The following is a 22,514-nucleotide window of genomic DNA, read 5'->3' on the forward strand; positions in this document are numbered from 1 at the left end:
GATCCATGGACCCCCTGGTGGTCCATGAACTAAATTCAAAATTTCATACACACACACACACACACACACATATTTATACACATAAAGATAGGCAATAGGCATATTAAAAGGGATTCTTGGTAGTGGAAAGGTTGGGAACCACTGGATTAGTAATAAAAACAACAATACAGGAGGGAGCTCAATATGGTAAATTGATTCATTAGAAATAGCAGCCAAAATTCTCATAAATCATATCCTGCCATCTTAAAAACAGGTAATGACACATGGAGTAATGTAGATTTTGAGACAATATGCCTGAAGTAAAGGGTAAAAAAAAAAACCAGGGTGCTTATGGCTCAAATGATTTCAATCATAGGTCTGTTCTAAATACTAACAAATATTTTTTTTTAAATGGCAAAAGCTTTCACAAAAATCCTATCCAGCAGCTACAAGAATGAGAAGAAGAAGAAGAAGAAACAGATGTAAAAACAATTAAGAAATAATTGTAAGATTAAAAAAGTAATAGACATAAAAACACTTAAAAGAACAGCATTCAGCCATTGTTGATTGTTTGCTGGATGAGAAGCTTCAGCATGCTTATTGCCAGATGGGTTCAAGACCTAGGCTTCCACACTGGCCAATTGTGTGTTTGAGGGTCAGGGGATTAGCTCCAGCCACAGACTGAGAGAATTTAAACTCAGAATGTAAAGAAATGGAATAAATTCCTGCGCCAGACATTTTTCAGTCTTTGACCCCTTAGATTGTGGCCATACTGGAGCATCACCTTGAAGAGTTTATTTTTTGTCTTTTATGTGTTTCAGTCATTAGACTGTGGCCATGCTGGGGCATCACCTTGAAGAATTTTTAGTTGAATGAATCAACCCCAGTACTATTTTTTTTTAAGCCTGATAATTATTTTATCAGTCTCTAGTGCTGAACTGCTAAGTTATGGGGATGTAAACACACCAACACCAGTTGTCATAGATATATATATATATATATATATATACATGACAAATTTCTTTCAGTTTCCATCTAGCAAATCCACTCACAAGGTTTTGGTTAGCCTGATGCCATAGCAGAAGATACTTAGCCAAGGTGCCACACAGTGGGACTGAACCTGGAACCATGTGGTTGAGAAGCAAGCTTCTTACCTCACAGCTAAGCAAACTGAACTCAGTCCATATTCTTTTTCTTAGTCTCATACTCAGTTCATCAAGGTCATTTGCTGAACTGCTACATTACAGGGACATAAACAAACCAACACCAGTTATCTAGTAGTGACTGGGACAAACAAAAAGGCATACATTCATATACTTATATAAGAGGCTTCCACACAGTTTCCTTCCACCAAATTAACTTGCAAGATATTGGTCAGCTTGGGGCTATAATAGAAGACACTCTAGCATTTCAACCAGCCATATCCAACCCAAATATTCTTTTTCATGTTGAAAGTGACCAGATCCAGCCTCTCACACCTACCCTACAATGTCATTCTAAAAATAAACTTGAAGCTACAGGGTGAGGCATGATTAATTCCAAACAAAGCGATTAACAAATCATTTTAATTGACTGAAGAATTTGAATGTTGAAGGGTTAAGATGCTATGGGTGGAGGTTGATCCCCAAAATGCAAGGGGTTGCAAAATAAATTTCCAAGCCACAAAGTCATGCCTTGTCCCCTTGTTCCATTCTCTAACAATTCTTATTTCTTTTCTGCCCACAAGGGGCTACACACAGAGGGGACAGACAAATGGATTAAGTCGATTATATCAACCTCAGTGCATAACTGGTACTTATTTAATCGACCCCGAAAAGATGAACGGCAAAGTTGACCTCGGCAGAATTTGAACTCAGAACGTAGCAGCAGGCAAAACACCGCTAAGCATTTCGCCCAGCGTGCTAACGTTTCTGCCAACTCCTCGCTGCCTTAACTCTCTGACTCTTCTGTCGACCCACAGCCCTGGATGGGTTCTTTATTTATCAACTAAAAACGATGAAAAATAATGTCTAACCTCAATAGGATTTGAGCACAGAAAACCAAAATAAAAAAAAACAATTTGCTACCTTTAAAAAAGAAATGAAATAAATATATTTCAATAGGTGCTGCTATGGCTGTGTGGTTAAGAGGCTTGCTTTGCAACCAAATAGTTTTGAATTCAATCCTATTGTGTGACACTTTGGGAAGTGTCTTCTACAATGGCCCTGGGCTGAGCTTTGTGAGTGAATTTAGTAGATGGAAATTGTGTGACAGCTCATCATGTGTGTGTGTGTGTCTGTGTGTGTTTCAAAATGTGAACAGAAACACAACAAAGGAACAAATAGGGAACTCACGCACAGGAGGGACATTGCTTGTTCCTCATCAGTTATCATCCAAAAAGTCCTTACAATTTCATGCCTTTAATGATAATGTTCAGCTTCAGTGGCGTCAGCTGTGAAAAGCTGCTGGGAATAATGACAAAAACAAACTCAACAAAATGTGAACATCACAACCAAAATAAAATTCAAACTATTCTACAGATAAAATAAGGCTTTATGGCTCGAAGACAAGATGGAATGATGGGTGACACAAGGAAGATGTCCTATAGGACTGGAAATTTATTATTTAACGAAATGCCATGCATGCTACTTGTTTCTTTTTTTTACCTATTCAATTGTGTATGTATATATTCTTTTATTCATTTACTTGTTTCAGTAATTTCGACTGTGGCCATGCTGGAGCACCACCTTTAGTTGAATGGCAAAATTAGTAAACTATCTAAAGAGCACATTAGTAAAAAACACCATCTCGCCTGGAAATCCATCGAAGACCTATCAGTCAAAAATTCTGGGTCATTAATTAGAATTAAAGGGGGATCAGCTAAGAAGCGTTTAGAAAATTGGTCAACCCATTTTAAAAACCTTCTTGGGAAGAATGCCAAAATCCCTGATAACCCCACTCTTCCAAGTGTGCCTATATCAGACACGCTGGACATCAACACCTCCCCTTTTACCATATTTGAACTAACAGCAGCCACCAAGCAACTAAAAGCCTCGAAAGCATTTGGTCCCGACAACATCCCAGCTATAATTTGGAAGGATGATAGATTTCACACACCTTTGCTCAACCTCTGCAACCACACACTTTCCACCTTTGTTGCTCCAAAGATTTGGCACCAATCTCAAATCATCCCAATATCCAAAACAGGCGACTTATCCCTCGTCACCAACTACAGGGGTATATCTCTAATGTCAATTGCTGCAAAACTGTACAACAAACTGATCCTAAATCGTCTTGTCCTTTTTGTTGAACCTTTGCTCCAAAAGAACCAAAATGGATTCAGACATGGGCACTCAACACTGAGCCAGATACTATGCCTACGCAGATTTATTGAAGAATCAAAAGCATTTAATCGCGATTTTGAAATGGTAGTTGTAGACTTTTCTAAAGCGTTCGATTCTGTAGATAGGTACAAGATGTTTGAAATCCTTCAGCTCTATGGGATACCAGACAAAATCATTTCTGCCATCAAGGTCCTCTACACAGATACGTCTTCAACCATCTTAACCCCTGATGGAGAAACATCATCTTTCTCAATCAAAGCCGGAATACTGCAGGGAGACACGCTCGCCCTATTTCTTTTCATCATTGTTGTTGATTATGTGCTACGTATGTCAGTTGATACCATCTCTGGCAAGGGCTTTGAAATAAAACCAAGAAGAAGTTCCAGACACCCAGCTGAGTACTTGACAGACACTGACTTTGCTGACGACATCGCTCTTATCAGTGATTCTCTCTCCAATGCCCAGTCTCTTTTACAATCTCTTGAACAAGCCTCAAATTGTGTAGGTTTTTACCTCGATGAGGCCAAGACTGAATACATAAACAAGTGCCTGTCCAACAGTGATTGCATCATCCATACTCTCAACAATGCCCCCTTAAATATGGTTTCTGATTACAAATATCTTGGGTCATACATATCATCATCTGGAAAAGACTTTCTAACTAGAAAGGGTATGGCCTGGTCAGCCTGTAATGACATGCATAAGATCTGGTCATCAAATCTAAGTAGAGACTTCAAACTTGAAATCTTCAAAGCCACAGTTGAACCAATTCTACTATATGGCTCAGAAACCTGGACGTTATCAAAGAAGCTTGAGAGGCGGTTGGATGGAACCTACACTCGCCTCCTTATGAGAGCTCAAAACCTCTCGTGGAAGCGCCATCCAACCAAAATGCAAATATATGGGAAACTACCACCTGTGTCATCTCTTGTGAAAGGTAGGTGAGTCCAGTTTGCTGGACATTGTTATAGAGCTGAAAACGAGGCAATTTCTACTCTTCTCCTCTGGAAGCCATCTACTCGCAATACCAGAGGGCGCACACTCTCCTACCCTGATGTAATCTCCAGGGATACAGGCATCCAGCAACAGGACCTCCGTAATGCCATGATGGACCGTGAAGTCTGGCGTAGCATGGTAAATTGCATTGTCTCGACCACGGTCGAACAATGATGATGATGATTAGTTGAATGAGTTGACCCCAGGACTTATTCTTTGTAAAGCTAGTACTTATTCTATGGTTCCTTTTACCAAACCGCTAAGTTACGGGAATGTATACACACCAGCATCGGTTGTGAAGCAATGGTGTGGGACAAACACAGACACACAAATACATACATGTGTGTGTGTGTGTGTGTATATGTTTTTACACAGGAAGCTGAATTTGGACTATATCCTACAGTCCCTTAATACTTTTCTGAAATAGCCGTTTGGACTGATCCTTTTTAATCACCTCCTTTAATATACTTTCTACTTTCATGATACCCCTTATATACATTTTCATGTTTTTTATGTTTATTTTTTATTTTTTATGCTTTTTATTTTTATTTTTCATTTTTTTATTTACATTCTTATATTTTTATGTGAGAGCACCATCCGAGCGTGTTGTTGCCAGAGCAGCTAACTGGCATCCGTACCAGTGGCATGTAAAAGGCACCATTCAAGCATAATCGTTACTAGCGTCACCTTACTGGCACTTGTGCTGGTGGCACATGAAAAAAACATTTGAGTGAGGTCGTTGCCAGTGCCGCTGGACTGGCTCCTGTGCAGATGGCACATAAAAAACACCGTTTGAGCGTGGTCATTGCCAGTACCACCTGACTGGCCCTCGTGTCAGTGGCACGTAAAAGCACCCACTATACTCTTGGAGTGGTTGGCATTAGGAAGGGCATCCAGCTGTAGAAACTCTGCCAGATCAGATTGGAGCCTGGTGCAGCCCCCTGGATTTCCAGACCCTGGTCGAACCGTCCAACCATGCTAGCATGGAAAGCAGATGTTAAACGATGATGGTGATCATGATGACGACGACGATTTTTATACTTTTATATTTCTACATTCTTAGTATCTAACTCTTAATATAAACATGTGAATATTTGTATGGAATAATGCTTCTTGTCAGACATCTGAATTGTGAATTTGCTTGTCTGAATGTTTAAGACAATTATTTGAAATTATCATCATATACTAAATTTTATATGTATATGCATATATGATGGGTTTCTTTCAGTTTCCATCTACCAAATCCACTCACAAGGCTTTGGTCAGCCCGAGGCTATAGTAGAAGATATTTGCCCAAGGTGCCATGCAGTAGTACAGAACCCAGAACCATGTGATTGGGAAGCAAGTTTCTTACCACACAGCCACTCCTATAATATATGTAAGATTCAATTGAATAAGGTAATTAAGTTGATGCACCTAGTTAAGGCGGAATAATATACATACACAACAATAATTTGCAAATATCAACCTTGGTATTTAAGTACCGGCAGAATGAAATTCCTGTAGGGCTTGCAGAAAATCAGATTCAGCCGAGTCTAGAATCCCCTCTTGAGCCATTCAGACATGGACACTATTAAATGTACAGTCTATAATAAACTTCAGAATATGTGGAGGGCACATTCTGAGACAGGTGAATGATATATAAATAAATAACAAATGAAGGACAGGTGTCAATCCATCATATGTATATTGGGTCATCCTATAAATAATGCAATTTTTTATACATCTTTTATATTTCAAAATTAAGATAAACAAAGTTCTTTTTTAATCTAAAATATACTTTCCTTCATTTTCTACAATGCTCTTCCATCTATCTGGTAGACTTGCAAGGCCCTTCTTCCAAAATTCACTTATCCGTGACAACAAATATTTACATTAGGATACATTTGTAATACTCAGAATATATAGACATGTGTATTCCAAACGTATCCTAATGTAAATTTTATTGTCCATTGTACACCCTGATGATTTTCCATACAAGGTAATTAAAATGCAAAATTATATATTTATATATATTTTGTAATTTTAATTTTGCTTGTGAAATGAAACAATTGTTGGGGAATATGATGATTAATTAATAAATTAATTTGTATCCATTAGATCTCACTGTTTTCTAACTTAATAATGTTTGATATTTTATGATATTTTATATAATATATTCATTGAAGAATCGTCTCTTCGAAATTTATTTTATTAAACCAGTGTATCTTGGATAAATATCCTTATAAGAGGTTTGAATATCTTCATTCTGACTAATATATATATATATATTCTTTTATTCTTTTATATGTTTCAGTCCAATGACTGTGGCCATACTGGAGCACCGCCATTGTGATCATCTTTCTACTTTCCACCTTTGTCGGAGCGGCTTTTGGTGAAGGATGAAGTTCAATGCTACTGTCCTCTTTTGAGTTTCTTGCTTAGATATTGGTTCATCCTGGATCTCGGTGAGCCAGAGTTCAAGTTCATGTTTGAAAACATTTACATCCACTCCATGAAGGCTCCTCAGATGCTTCAGCAGACAATTAAACAGCTGTGGGCTCCTGAAACATAATATATATTAGTCACAATGAAGATATTCGAACCTCTTATAAGGATATTTATCCAAGATACACTGGTTTAATAAAATAAATTTCGAAGAGCCGATTCTTCAATGAATATATTATATAAAATATCAAACATCATTATTGAGTTAGAAACAGAATAATATATTTCTAAATCACTCAGGGAGATTTATGCAGTAGCAGCACGATAGAGTGATGGTATGTTGTCAACTTAATGTGACAGTCCCATGAAAGGGAAGAATGCTACTGTTATTTAACTCTAGGAAACACTGTTTCCTGTTGGACTTGACACATTTCCTGTGTACTTATGCTTTATATATACACAGACATGCAGGAAGTAGACACCTTCAATTTTCAAAATCTTTTATTTGATATTAATTGGTTGAAGGGGAGGTTTTCTTCTAGCTGCTCGTTAATAATACTCAAGATTATGCACATATGTAACACACATTCTTGGACTAACTTCTAGCTGTTTTGCAATGTCAGAAGCCTTCAAATGGGGTTCGTTTTCCACAGTTCTCTTCTAACAGCAAAGTTCCTTTCTGAGGGCCCACGTCAGCTGGACAAGAATCTGTTGATTCTTTTCCTTGGCTTTTGAATTGCACTATAATTCTATTAACAATAGCAAGAGGGATTTGAAGATTGCCCAACAATACAGCCTCTTTGAAAATCTGACAGTTCTGCTGAATTTTTTGTGCGTGGCATGGTTACTCTTCGCAAATGTTTAATATAATGGCACCTGGAATGAAAAAGAATAATTACATTGTAAATTCTACATCACTGAAAACATAATAAGACGATTAGATCAGAAATTTTGAAAATTAAAAATGTCTATTTACTTCCTGCATGTCTATGTGTATATACATGTGTGTATATATATATATATATAGAGAGAGAGAGAGAGAGAGATGTATATATATATATATATATATAGAGAGAGAGAGAGAGAGAGAGAGAGATATGTATATATATATATATATATATATATATATATAGAGAGAGAGAGAGAGAGAGAGAGATATGTATATATATATATATATATATATATATATATATAGAGAGAGAGAGAGAGAGAGAGATATGTATATATATATATATATAATATATATATATATATAGAGAGAGAGAGAGAGAGATGTATATATATGATATATATATATATATATCCATGCTGGTGCCATGTAAATAGCACCCAGTAGACTCTGTGAAGTGGTTGGCATTAGGAATGGCATCCAACTGTAGAAACAATGCCAAAACAGAGTGTTGAGGTTTGGTGCAGCTACTCAGGTTTGCCATCCCTTGTGAAACCATCCAATCCATTGGACATGGGAAACAGACATTAAACAATGATGATGATCATCATATTTTTGTATATGTAAATGTGCGTGTGTGTGTGCGCACGCCTATAGATGGATGGATGGATGGATTTTCCCATTTTAACTGCCTTTTTCTCTTTTTCTCTCCTCTCTCTCTCTCTCTCTCTCTCTCTCTGTCCCTCTCGTTCTCATGCACCCTCTCTTTCTCACTTTCTATCCTCTACATATATTTTGATTGCTAAACCAACTAGGTAGCCTCTGCATCATAACTCAGTCTAGTTGAAATAGCAGCAAAGTCTCTCTCAAATAACAGTCAACCAATATATAGAAGGACACAACAAATAACTTTGTCCAAGATAGACTAATCCAGAAAAAACTTGGACATGATCATGGCTGGAATGGTCTTTGATCATAAATCTTTTAACTTCTGTCAGTGCTGACCTGGGGTTAAACAACAACTGAAATGAAATGACCAAATAGATGCATATTGAAGCATCAGATCATGGGTCTGAAGTTGGCTTTCATTGCCAGCAATTGTTGTGTATTTGTCGAGTGTTGGGCCTCACAGAGGCAATGACCAACACCTTTGGCATTATGTCGTGCTTGAGAAGAAAACCCATCAAGGCGAGCAAAACCGCAGTTGTGGCAGATACTGGTGTCATGCAAATGGTGCCCATGCCAGTGGAAAGTAAAAGCACCGATTAAACTCTCAGAGTTGTTGGCATTAGGAACAGCATCCAGCTGTAGAAAACCATGCCAAATCAGATTGGAGTCTGGTGCAGCCTTCCGGCATACCAGTCAAACCATCCAACCCATGCCAGCATGTACAACAGACATTAAATGATGATGATGATGCCGATGCCGCCGACAACGACGACGACGATGATGATTTTGAAGTGCAAATAACCATTGTATCTCTTTGCTGCCTCGAATAGAGATCAGACAATTTGAAATATTACCTAAAACAGACCAATTTACATAACTATAGTTTGTATATATCTTCCAGTCGTTTAATGTTATTAACACATATTTAAATTGCACCATCAGTCATCAAAATTCGTTTGGGCTTTCACACACATACATACACACACACATACATACATGTATCTGGGACTATAAAAATCTAGAAAACCTTCTTAAGATTCAAAGGAGGATGAATAAAGCAAGATGTTTTCCTTTTCAACCTTGCTGGCGAATAGGTGGCCAGTCAAAATTTATTCTAAATTAAAAAGAGAAACAGAACACACACACACACACACACGCACGCGCATACATACTTTTAATAATGTACATACATACATACATATGCATACAATATACACACATACGTACAAACATTTATATACACATTCACACACCCATAGATGCACACACACACACACACATGCATTTATGTGCCCAGAGATCCACAGACACATTTTCAGTCTATCTTCTCCACCCCACCCTCACTACCTTCTTATTCTCAGATATATACAATTATACTCAACATATACACAGGTTCATTTCTCATATGACTACATACAAGTATATTTATATAGAAACAACAAAAAGAAACAACGCATATACATACATGTATATATACATACATATACATATACATACATGTACTTATATTACAACAGCCTTTCATAAGCTTATCCCCCCCCACACACACACACTTAAACATGTTACACATGTATACATATACATATATGTATTCCCATTACTTTATACATACATACATATATATATATATACACCCTTACAGCTTCCCTACACACCTACACTAATTTAATCATAACCCATATTTATGCATACACCTGGTTTTACATACCAATAGACAAATACACATACATGTTCACTCAACACACATATACAAGCATGAAGATACACCCTTAAAGCACTTATATACACTAATTCCATTCTACAAACACATATACACACATAAACTATTATGTATATACACAAGTTTTATCCACTCTGTCATAAAATGCACAAAACATGCAGATACCTCTGCACATTCATTAGAACCAGAAATCACAGCATTCATACACCCACACGAATACATTTTTCAAACTACACACACACACAAACACACACACACACAGAGGCATGCCTACATGCACACACATACAGTCTACCTGAAGACACAAACAGTCAATAAATAATGCAAACACATGTTTAGCACTTCATATCCACACAGACATTTTCATAAGGTATGCATATATACACAAAGTTACACACATGTAATAGATACAGGCACACTGATGTTAACCTACATGAACGGGCAACCACACATGTATACTGATTCTTTGATAAGGTGCACATGCACACACACACACACAGACGCAAATACGCACATGTATAACTGCACACCTACATGCCACACACACATTGAATCTTCCAGCAGACAGACATATATATACATACATATATATATATACATATAATGTGTATATATATATATATATATATATATATATGCACACACACACGCACACACACACACACACTCACATAGGTACACTTACGTACATATGTATTGTAACATGCCTATACAGCATGAATCGTTCATCAGACACACACACACACAGCCACATACCCACACCAACACTGCTGTGCACTTTGGTAATTCCCCACCTATAACTTCCTGTACAGCTCCGTATCGATTAAAACGCAAGCAATATATCCTTTCTAAAACTCAAACTATTGATTGCACGTCTTTTTTTTCTCTTTTCTTTCTATAGTTTTGCTTTGTTTTTGTTTTGTATTTATGTGTGTGCTCGTGTGCGTATGTGTGTGTGTGTGTGGTTATGCATAATGTATATTTGTATGTATGTATATACATATTACATATGTATAACATATGAATATATACATATATATATTTGTATGTATGTATTTACACGTGTGAGTGTATGCGCGAGTGTGTATGCGCACATGTGTGTGTGTGTGTGTGTATTATATGATAGTCTTTTAAAGAGTGAGACTTGAATTTTTCTAAATTGATTCTCTTCAAAGTCTCAAAGACTCAATTCTTTAGTATTGTTCTTCCTTTCGATGAAAGACAGCAAGAAATAGCATTTTCTTTCTTGCACATACATACACACACATACATTCCTACCTACCTACTTAACTACCTAACTACATACATACATACATACATATATACATATTGACATACACATACACACACACATATATATATACATACATACATTCTTAGATTTAGAGTCACATTCATACGAACTATTCTACTTACTTCCATAGCTACGCATCTTTTCAGTAAAATTAAATAAAATGATTTTCCTGTGTCTGGCTGTTAGCAGTGGGGTGGGGATGTGTCCCCTTTGGTTTATATCTCCCCATTTGAACACCAAAATCTAAATCTAGGCTCAGGGTTAATGTCTCAGGGATAACTAGGGCTAACCTTAAGACACGTAAACTAATTTTCCCTTTCATGCTCCAAATACCAAACCTTAACCCTTTACCATTCAGATTATCCTTTCAGATTATCCCTTACCATTCAGATTATCTTTTCAGATTATCCCTTTACCATTCAGATTATCCTTTCAGATTATCCTTTAGCATTTGTATTATCCTTTCAGATTATCCCTTTACCATTCAGATTATCCTTTCAGATTATCCCTTACCATTTGGATTATCCTTTCCAATGTAATCCTTATTCACCCACATTCATCATCATCAACATTTAATGTCTGTTGGATGGTTCGACTGGGCTGGCATGCTGGAAGGCTGCACCAAACTCCTGTCTGATTTCGCACGGTTATCTATGGTTGAATGCCCTTCCTAACACCAACCACTCCAAGAGTGTGATGGTTGCTTTTACAGAACACCGGGGTGCGTTTACATGCCACTGGCACAGGTGCCAATTTGTGTGACACCAGTACCTAACACGACTGTGATTTTGCTCAGCTTGACAGGTCTTCTTCTCAAGCATGACATAATGCCAAAGGTTTTGGTCATTGCCTCTGTGAGGCCCAACACTCAAAAGTCACTCAGCCACTTTGCTTCCGTGAGGACTAACGTTCAAAAGATGTTCTTTACATGCCATCAGCACAGGCTCACTTGGCTTGATGGGTCCTCTCGAGCACAGCACATCTTCAAAGGTCTCGGACACCAGTCATTGCCTCTGTGAGGCTCAAGGTTCGAAGATCATGCTTCACCTCGTTCCCATGTCTTCCTGGGTCTACCTCTTCCTCAGTTTCTCTCCTGAATTAATCATGTTTTATTTTTTAGCTTTGACATTTTGATGATTTAATTGTTTATTTTTTAGAATGACATTGCAGAGAAGGTGTGAAAGGCTGGATATGGCCAGTTTGAACATAAAACAGGTAGAAGATCTTGGACAAATACGGCTGGTTTAAATGCTAAAGAGTTGACTTGTTGATATAGATTAAGTCCAAGGTGGTGAGCTGGAAGAATTGTCAGCAGACTGAGCGAAACACTTAGCAGCATTTCACCTGTCTTTATGTTGTGGGTTCAAATTTCACCAAGGTTGACTTTGCAGTCAAATAGATAGATGGATGGATGGATAGAGGAATGGATGGATAGAGGAATGGATGGACAGGTAGAGAAATGGATAGATAGATATATAGATAGATAGATAGATAGATAGATAGATAGAGAGACAGACAGATAGATAGATAGATAGATAGATAGATAGATAGATAGACAGACAGACAGACGGACGGACGGACAGACAGACAGACGGACGGACGGACGGACGGATGGATGGACAGACAATCTCCCGTCACACATATAAAACTTCCCCCATCTATCTCCCATGTCTCTCTCTTCTCTGATACCTTCTTATATCTTGAGATGCTCTGGCATCTCACCACCACAACCATTTCTATTTCCTTTCCAGCTCCTCTTACCCACCCTCATATAATGTGGGGTAGCCTTCTATCTCATTTCCCAGACATCTGGGCTTGTCCTATCATCATATTCTACCTTTTCAGCTCTTGGCAAAGAACCATCGCCTCCACCTCCCATTTTGTCAAGGAAGCTTTTCCCTTTTTGCCCTTTCTCCTAATTCCCATTCTTTATTTGTTTTATCATTTGGGATCTCATTATTGGCAGTGACTCAAAAGAAAGCACACAGGAAATGGTTGGCATTAAGAAGGGCATCCAGCCATAGACAATCAGAGCCTGGTGCAGCTCTTGAGCCAGCTAACTCCCGTCAAACTGTCTGTCCCTTGCCAGCATGGAAAAATAGACATTAAATGATGATGATGACGTACTCTGTCACTCTCTCTCCCTCACTCTTCCTCCCTTGCTCATGTGGCTCCCACCTGACCATCAACCATCTTTCTTTGTTCTCCTAACATGTGTTTCTTTCTTTCTCTCCGTTGTAGCTCGAACAAGGACGTGTTCATCTCTGTCTCCTGTCCAAGCCTGATTTCTGCGTTTGCCACAACAAGCTCATTTAGGCTTAGCAGCCCTTCCTGTTTGTTTTCACTGTCCTGTTTGTGTTACCAATTTTGAACCTCCACAAAATCCCAAATTTTATTTAATTTGCTTTGTGGGAACAACTGTTTTATCGAAAGCGTATATTGTTGTTAAATGCTCGAAATACAAGAGTAGAAAAATAGCCAACGACTGATGAAGGGTCGTTCTTTATGTTGTTTGTCTTGTTTTCCATTTGTGTCTTACATTGTTCGAAAAATAGTTCATATTCCATGTACTCGTGCTTCGTACTTTTTTTGTTGTACACATTTCATGATATCCTGTGCGCACATATGCATATATATATATTAGAAGGTTTGGAGATGATGTACAGGTATTATATACTAGAAGAAATAAGGTACTCAGAAATCTGGATAGTTTTATATTTACAGATATTTATTAATATGTCACACACACACACACACACACACACACACACACACATACACATACACATATATATATAACTCCCAGAAAGTTAGAGGTTGTGAATCCAACCCACTAAGGGATAATATATATCCAATATACTGCTGGTAGAATACCCAATTATTAATGCACAAGTTTTTTTTATTGCATTACAATTACATTACCAGTGTACTAAATGGGTGAAGGTAAAGAGATATTTTACCATTAATTTATAGAGCAATAAGAAAATGGAGGGGATCAATAGGTGGTTCATCAACTTTTAGACATTATATTATGTTAACTTATTTATTTATTTACTAAACTGATAGTTACAATAATATACATACATATTACATATTATGCTTTACATATAAGATATAAAATATAGTATTATATAAGGATACCAGTAATTATTATAAAATAAAATAACAAACATGGATATAAATTGGGAAAATAACATACAGCTGTTTCAGCTAATAGATAAAAATACCTCATTCTACCTTTATTACTCAAGTGGAGTGAAGTAATAGGTAGATGAAAATAAGGTACTTGGGTATATCTCTAGGCTTTGTCAGAGATTATAAAGTACATAATGTTAAGTTATAAATAAATATAAATATAAACATAAATATAAAATAAATAAAATACACACACGTTTGAATACTTATATATATAGACATACATATACATACATATATAGATATACATAAATACCTATATATATACTGAAATATACATACATATTTACATCTATAAACATATACAATAATATGTTATTACAAATATTGTTAATATTAGATGCATTCTGTTATTCACAATAGATATAATATAGTATATAGAATATAATATATAAACAGATATTTTTGAAAGTTATAAGGATAGTCATTTTACAATCAATATATCAATCTATCATAAAGTTATTACAGTTGTGTCAAAACTAACCTGCTTACACATGAGAACATAAAAAAACAACAAAAGCATGGAAAACAAACTTTCTTTCGGACAACGAAAGCACCAAATAGAGAAATGAGACAGGCAACATAAAGAACAATCCCTTCATCAGTTGTCCACTGTTTTATCTAATCCGTGTTTCGAAGGTTAGGACAAGATACGACTTCATTATATATATATATATATACACACACACATACATATATGTGCCCGTGTATATTATATGTATATTATATGTATATTATATTATCTTTTATCTTGTTGCTTGTTTCAGTCATTAGACTGTGGCCATGCTAGGGCACCCTCCTGATGGTACATATTTTCTTTTGCCTGAGACCTTGGGCAAGTATCATCATCATCTAGCATCTGCTCTCCTTGCTGGCATGGGTCAGATTGTTTGACTGGAACTGGTAACCCTGCACCAGGTTTCAATCTGATTTGGCATGGTTTCTACAGCTGGATGCTCTTCCTTCTGCCAACCACTCCAAGAGTGTAATGGGTGCTTTTCACATGGCACCAGCATGGCTGCCAGTTACATCACACCGGTAACGGCCACGTCTATGACTTCATGGGTGCTATTTATATATCACTGGCAATGGCCATGACGACAATTTCACTTGGCTTGATGAGTCTTCTTCTCAAGCACAGCATATTGCCAAAGGTCTCGGTCACTGGTCATCACCTCCATTTGTCCCAACATTCAAAGACCATGCTTTACCACCTCATCCCATGTCTTCCTGGGTCTACCTCTTCCACAGGTTCCCTCCACAGTTAGCGGTCAGCTTTTCTTCACACAACTGTCCTCATCCATACACATCACATGACCATACCAGTGCAGTTGTCTCTCTTGCACACCACATCTGATGCCTCTTATGCCCAACTTTTCTCTCAAGACACTTACGCTCTATCACTCATGCATACTAACAGTGCACATCCAGTGAACTATACAGGCTTCATTTCTCTCAAGCCTTCACATGTCCAGTGTGGTAACTCTGAGCAGACCAAAGCCTTGAGAGTGGATTTGGTAGGTACATTATTTACATTATTTACATTCAACGGATATTTGTCCTCATCTTGTTTGTTGCTAACACAACATTTCAGCTGATATACTCGCCATCCTTCATCAGGTGTCTTGGGGAAATTTCAAACCTGGGTTCTCATTCTTAAAAAAAAAAAAAACACCTTAGGAATGAAAACCCAGGTTTGAAATTTCCCCAAGACACCTGAAGAAGGCTGGAGGGTATATCAGCCGAAACGTTGTGTTAACAACAAACAAGATGAGGACAAATATCCATTGAATGTAAATAATGTAAATAATGAAAATGTTGTACTGCTGGCATTCACAGTGGAAGCTCCAATACGAGCATTTCAGAGTGTTTGGGTGTCAATCTGAGGACATGTACCAAAAGTCATAAAAATCAAACATCCAGTCAACATCATGGTGTTTGGAGTGATCACTAGTGATGTTGATGTTATGCCTCCATTCATCTTCCCACATGGCCTCAGACTCAGCATGGAGGCCTACATCAAGTGCCTGGAGGAGGTAGTGCTGCCTGGGTTAAGAGAGTGGCTGCTGGAAGACCAACAGGACTCTGCACCATGCCACACAAGCAGGAGAACCCATTCATGGCTTTCAGACAATTTCTGCGACCACGCCACCTCTAACATCTGGCTACCAAACTCCCCAGACTGCAACCCCCTTGATTATTATGTGTAGGGCGCAGTTGAGTGAGAGACCAACAAAACTCCTTTGTAACACCAAAGATGAACTGAAGGAAAGGGTTATGGCAGCATTCACCAACTTAAACAAGGAGACTGTCCAGAAGAGTTGCAGGAGATTTGGAAGTCGTCTGGAGGCCATGGCTAAAGCCAATAACGATTTTATAGAATAAATTTACTCTTGAGTATTTCAAGATATTTTTATGCAATTTTGGTAAATGACAGCATCGTCCAACCCATGCCAGCATGGAAAGAAGACGTTAAACAATGATGATGATATCTGTTAAAATGAGATGTCAGTGTTATTTTCATTTTTGCATATTTTAGACAACAGTTTATTCACCACACCCTCTGTGTGTGTGTGTATATATATATATATATATATATATATATCATCATCATCATCATCATCGTTTAGCGTCTGTTTTCCATGCTAGCATGGGTTGGACGGTTCTACTGGGGTCTGTGAAGCCAGAAGGCTTCATCAGGCCCAGTCAAATCTGGCAGTGCTTCTACGGCTGGATGCCCTTCCTAACGTCATATATATATTTATATATATATATACATATATATATTTATATATATATACATATATAAAGATATACATACACGTGCTAGCACGGAAAACGGATGTTAAACGATGATGATGATGACATATATATATAATTGAGATTCAGTTGAATTAGGTACTGAAGATGAAACACTAAGTCAGTCCAGTATTATCTATACAGTTCGAAGTAAGGTGAATAAAATCAAAATAAGCAACAGGATATCAAGAAGTGATGCAGTACGACCGTCTCAAGCAGCTGCATTTAATTGAACAATGACAGAACCGCCTGACTGGCACCCGTGCTGGTGAGACGTTAAGAACACCATCCGAGCGTGATCATTGCCATGGCCGCTGACTGGCTCCGATGCCAATGGCACATAAAAAGCACCATTCAAGAGTGATCGTTACCAGCATCGCCTTACCGGCATTGTGCCAGTGGCACGTGAAAAAAGCAACATTTGAGCGACGTCATTGCCAGTTCCGCTGGACTGGCTCCTATGCAGGTGGCACATAAAACACACCATTTGAGCATGGCCGTCACCAGTACTGCCTGACTGGCCCTTGTGCCAGTGGTATGTAAAAGCACCCACTACAATCTCGGAGTGGTTGGCGTCAGGAAGGGCATCCAGCTGTAGAAACATTGCCAGATTGGATTGGAGCTTGGTGCAGCCATCTGGCTCACCAGGCCTCAGTCAAACCATCCAACCCATGCCAGCATGGAAAGCGGACGTTAAACAATGATGATGATGATGATTTTAACAGAGCAAGAAAATGGAAGAAATTCATGTTGTAGCTAAGAATAGAATACATTTCCAAGAATTGCATGAAGCCTATTGGGGTCATAGTGTTGTTCCATGAATACATGACACATTCAACCAGTATCCAAAGTTTCAAACAGTTTAGTTAAAAAAATTAAGTAAAAAATCTGTGACAGATTGAATAGATCCGAAAGCGATGCCCCAGCATGGTCGCAGTCAAATGACTGAAACACGTAAAAGAATAAAAGAATACACACACACACACATATATATACCAGGCTTCCATGTAGTTTCCATCTTCCAAATTCCCTCACAAGGTATCAGTTGGCCCAGGGCTATAGTAGAAGACACTCACTCAAGGTGCTGTGGAGTGGAACTGAACCCAGAATTATTTGGGAAAAGAACCAGCTTCTTAAGCACACAGCTAAGCCTGCACCTAGAATAGCATTGATAACTTTAAGGGTGAGTCATGATGGCCACCATTAAAGAGGGTAATGACCACCATTATTACTACTACTACTACGATGATGATGATGACGATGATGATGATGATGATGATGATGGCAATGCTGGTCACTGCTTTTCTCTAATTCTTCTTCCCATCCCCATCTTTTAGACTAAGCTTTTTTTCTTTATTTCTTTCCATGAAGCTGGATACTTGTTTACACCATGTTCAGTCATGCATTTCCACCCACCCCTCCCAACACCATCTATGTATTTTAGCTTCTCCATTTGACCTTTGTGACCTTCCTCCCTTCTTATTTCCATGGACCCTTTTCTTGTTGCACCCCCCCCCCCCCCCGCACCACCACCACCACTACCACCATGCTAACCCTTCCTTTCCTCTTTAGCTCTGACCAGAAACATATTCAGGTGGGTCTCAAGGATCTCAATCAACCTTTGTGTGTGTGTGTGTGTACATATATTCATACATACACACACACCCACAAACATGCATACATACATACACACACACACAGAGTCAGGCAGACCAATGGAGAGATTCTATATTAATCTTTATGTGAAAAGTGTTCACTTATGGATGCCTTTATACATGTCTTTGACAGTGCTTCGCTCTCTCTCACTCTCTCTCTCTCTCTCTCTCTCTCTCTCTCTCTCTCCTCGATATATATATATATATACTCTTTACTCTTTTACTCTTTTACTTGTTTCAGTCATTTGACTGTGGCCATGCTGGAGCACCGCCTTTAGTCGAGCAAATCGACCCCGGGACTTATTCTTTGTAAGCCCAGAACTTTTCTATCAGTCTCTTTTGCCGAACCGCTAAGTGACGGGGATGTAAACACACCAGCATCGGTTGTCAAGCAATGCTAGGGGGACAAACACAGACACACACAACATATATATATATATATATATATATAATATATATATATATATATATATATTATATATATATATATATATATATATATATATACTCTTTTACTCTTTTACTTGTTTCAGTCATTTGACTGTGGCCATACTGGAGCACCACCTTTAGTTGAGCAAATCAACCCCGAGATTTATTCTTTGTAAGCCTAGTATTTATTCTATCGATTTCTTTTGCCGAACCACTAAGTTACGGGGACGTAAACACACCACCATCGGTTGTCAAGCGATGTTGGGGGACAAACACAGACACACAAACATACACACACACACATACATATATATACATATATATATATATAGATATATACGACAGGCTTCTTTTAGTTTCCGTCTACCAAATCCACTCACAAGGCTTTGGTTGGCCTTGGGCTATAGTAGAAGACACTTGCTGAAGGTGCCACACAGCGGGACTCAACCCAGAACCGTGTGGTTGGTAAGCAAGCTACTTACCACACAGCCACTCCTGCACCTATAAATATATATACATATACTAGCAGTATCGCCCGGCGTTGCTTGGGTTTGTAAGGGAAATAACTATATAAGCATTTTTAGAGAGTTATAGCCAAAAAATAGCAAAAAATGCATTAAAAATGGAAAAAATATGATGGTAAATTTTTTTTTTAAATCGTTGACTCATCGTAGACATTTTTAGAGAGTTACTTCCCTTATATAATAGCGAAAAAATGCATTAAATGGAAAAAAAAAACGATGGTGAATTTTTTTTTAAATCGTAGACTCATGTAGACGCTTTCTTAGCCATTTCTGTTTTGGTGTCTTCAAGCCATGAAGTCGTTGTTCTAAAAGAACACTGGTCTCCTTGACAACGCATTACGACGTTGATTTCCTTACACTCCCTTCCCCACAGGTGCTGGTGTGAGCGTGGACGCCACACTCCGCCGCCATCGACACACGAAAATTATGCATAAAATGGAATAAAAAATGATGTTAAATTATTTTTAAAATCGTAGACTCATCGTAGACGCGCGCTAATACTCAGACGGGCTCGATATGAATCACGACTATAAGCTACCCGAATTTGGTTAAACTGTACCGCAAAATGTGGGAGTAAGGAATCTAAATCGAAGGGGACAGACACTCACACAACTACAGTTTTATATATATAGATATACATAGCGCAGTAGTGGTGAGATATGACAGCAAAGAAAAGCATACATTCACTCTCTGCATGCAATTAGACTCGGAAAGTTCGTGAGGAACCCATTGACCCAATTTGCTGACTTTTCCGATAGCACACAGGTGTCAATGAATGGTTGAATGACCAAATCCAAGCTTCTCTGCTAGTTCCTCAACAGTTACGATGATATTTTGTTCCACCAGGGTTTCACAGGATGTCCTTGTCGAGTTCTACAGATCTTTCAGGATGAGGCTCGTCTTCTAGGCTGTAGTTTATGGCTCAGGATTTCTGGAACCACCATTGACACTGCCTTACGCTTAAAGCCAATCCCCATATACTGCATTAATATTTCTTGTACTTTGCACACATTTATATTCTGTTATTCTTTTATATGTTTCAGCCTTGAGGTTGTGGCCATGCTGGATCATGTGTGTGTGTGTGTGTGTGTGTGTGTCTATCTGTCTGTCTGTCTGTATGTATATATGTTATGTATGTGTGTGAACAATAATATTTTTCAACAGATGTGTTGCAAATGTATCTGATTGTTCTCAAGCTTCAATACTGTGTGTGTGTTGTATGTGGTGTGTATGTATGTATGTATATGTATTTGTATGTATATGTATGTATGTATGTATGTGTGTATGTATGTATGTATGTGTGTGTATGTATGTGTTGTGTGTATGTGTGTGTGTGTGTATGTATGTATGTATGTATGTATGTATGTATGAGTGTATGTTTACTTTATTACTAATTACTCTCTTCCAAGAACATTTTCACTCACTCTTAGCTCTTAGCTTCCCATACATTTTACTCATGTATCTATCAGCGTCATAGACAGAATACTTTCACTTTAGTCTTCCTCAAATCACTCTGTCGCTATTTACTTTCATTTTATTCGTTGCCCACTGTGTGTGTGCGTTTGCGTGTGGTGTAAACCAGACTAAGAAAAGCATTTGACACACACACCAGAATGTGAGTTTTCTGTAAATTTTGCTTAATTGGAGTTTAAATTTTAAAAACTGGACCTGGCATGACGCGATGCATTGTACTCTTAAAAATGCTATGTAAATTGTAATTGAAGAAATCCTATATTGTAGATTTGTATAACTCCCAAAGGGAGGCAGATAAAATCTGCCTTTTATAATAAGAGATACATACACACACACATATATCATCATCATCATCATCATCGTTTAATGTCCATGGGTAAAATTAATTAATTAGTAATTAATAATTCCACCAAATAGTATTCAGCATGTTAAAAGGACCATTTTCGGTATATTTAAACAATGTGTTTTTATAATTATGAGTATAATTATAATTAGGGTTCAGCAAAAAAATTTGCTTAACCACATACCGAACTTTAGAAATAGCAACCCAAAAACTTAGCTATTTCTTCTACTATAAGAAGCAACTCCCAGACAACATATACTTAAACCAACCAACGTAGGCATAGAGGAAAAAAACAACAAAAATTCACTCAGTATTAGATTATCTGTGGACGCGTTTCTGAGTTAGATATGGAAATGCAAAATTCACATTTTACATTCAATCATTCTCTTCATCAGCACAAGATTTCAAGCTTTTAAATTTGAGAGCACTAAAAATATTAAACATACCTATATATATATATATATACAATAATATGTTACATTACTCGATAGTCAAGATAAAACTCTGAGTTTCAGATGCCGAAGTGGAAATCCACAACACCATCTCTTCGGTTATCTGGCTATTTGAAAACGCTATGAAAAAATACCGTTATATAAAGGGAAATTACTGTGTTATAACTCTGCTTGCCTGCGTACTTATACATCGCTCGCATTTTTCGTCATAAAGATTATATAAAAATACATTAAAAATATATAAAAATATATAAATCTTCTTGGACATAACATAGAAAGCATGTTCTATCTGTTTTCTTTAGGGGACCAAAACGTAACAGAAATTTAGTCACATGTGGCATGATCCG

At 37.6% G+C, this 22,514-nt stretch overlaps 1 long non-coding RNA gene across 1 annotated transcript; it reads right to left on the minus strand.

Moving 5' to 3' along the window:
- Positions 1-4,292: 4,292 nt before the first annotated feature.
- LOC118766672 lies at positions 4,293-13,550 on the minus strand. The gene is made up of 4 exons (XR_005002594.1): positions 13,421-13,550; positions 12,029-12,034; positions 5,153-5,162; positions 4,293-4,304 (listed from the first exon to the last, which is right to left on the minus strand). It is a non-coding gene; the product is annotated as an uncharacterized LOC118766672 (long non-coding RNA).
- Between the last annotated feature and the right edge of the window lie 8,964 nt (positions 13,551-22,514).

The sequence above is a fragment of the Octopus sinensis genome, linkage group LG17 (genome assembly GCF_006345805.1).
Source record: "Octopus sinensis linkage group LG17, ASM634580v1, whole genome shotgun sequence".
NCBI lineage: Eukaryota > Metazoa > Mollusca > Cephalopoda > Octopoda > Octopodidae > Octopus > Octopus sinensis.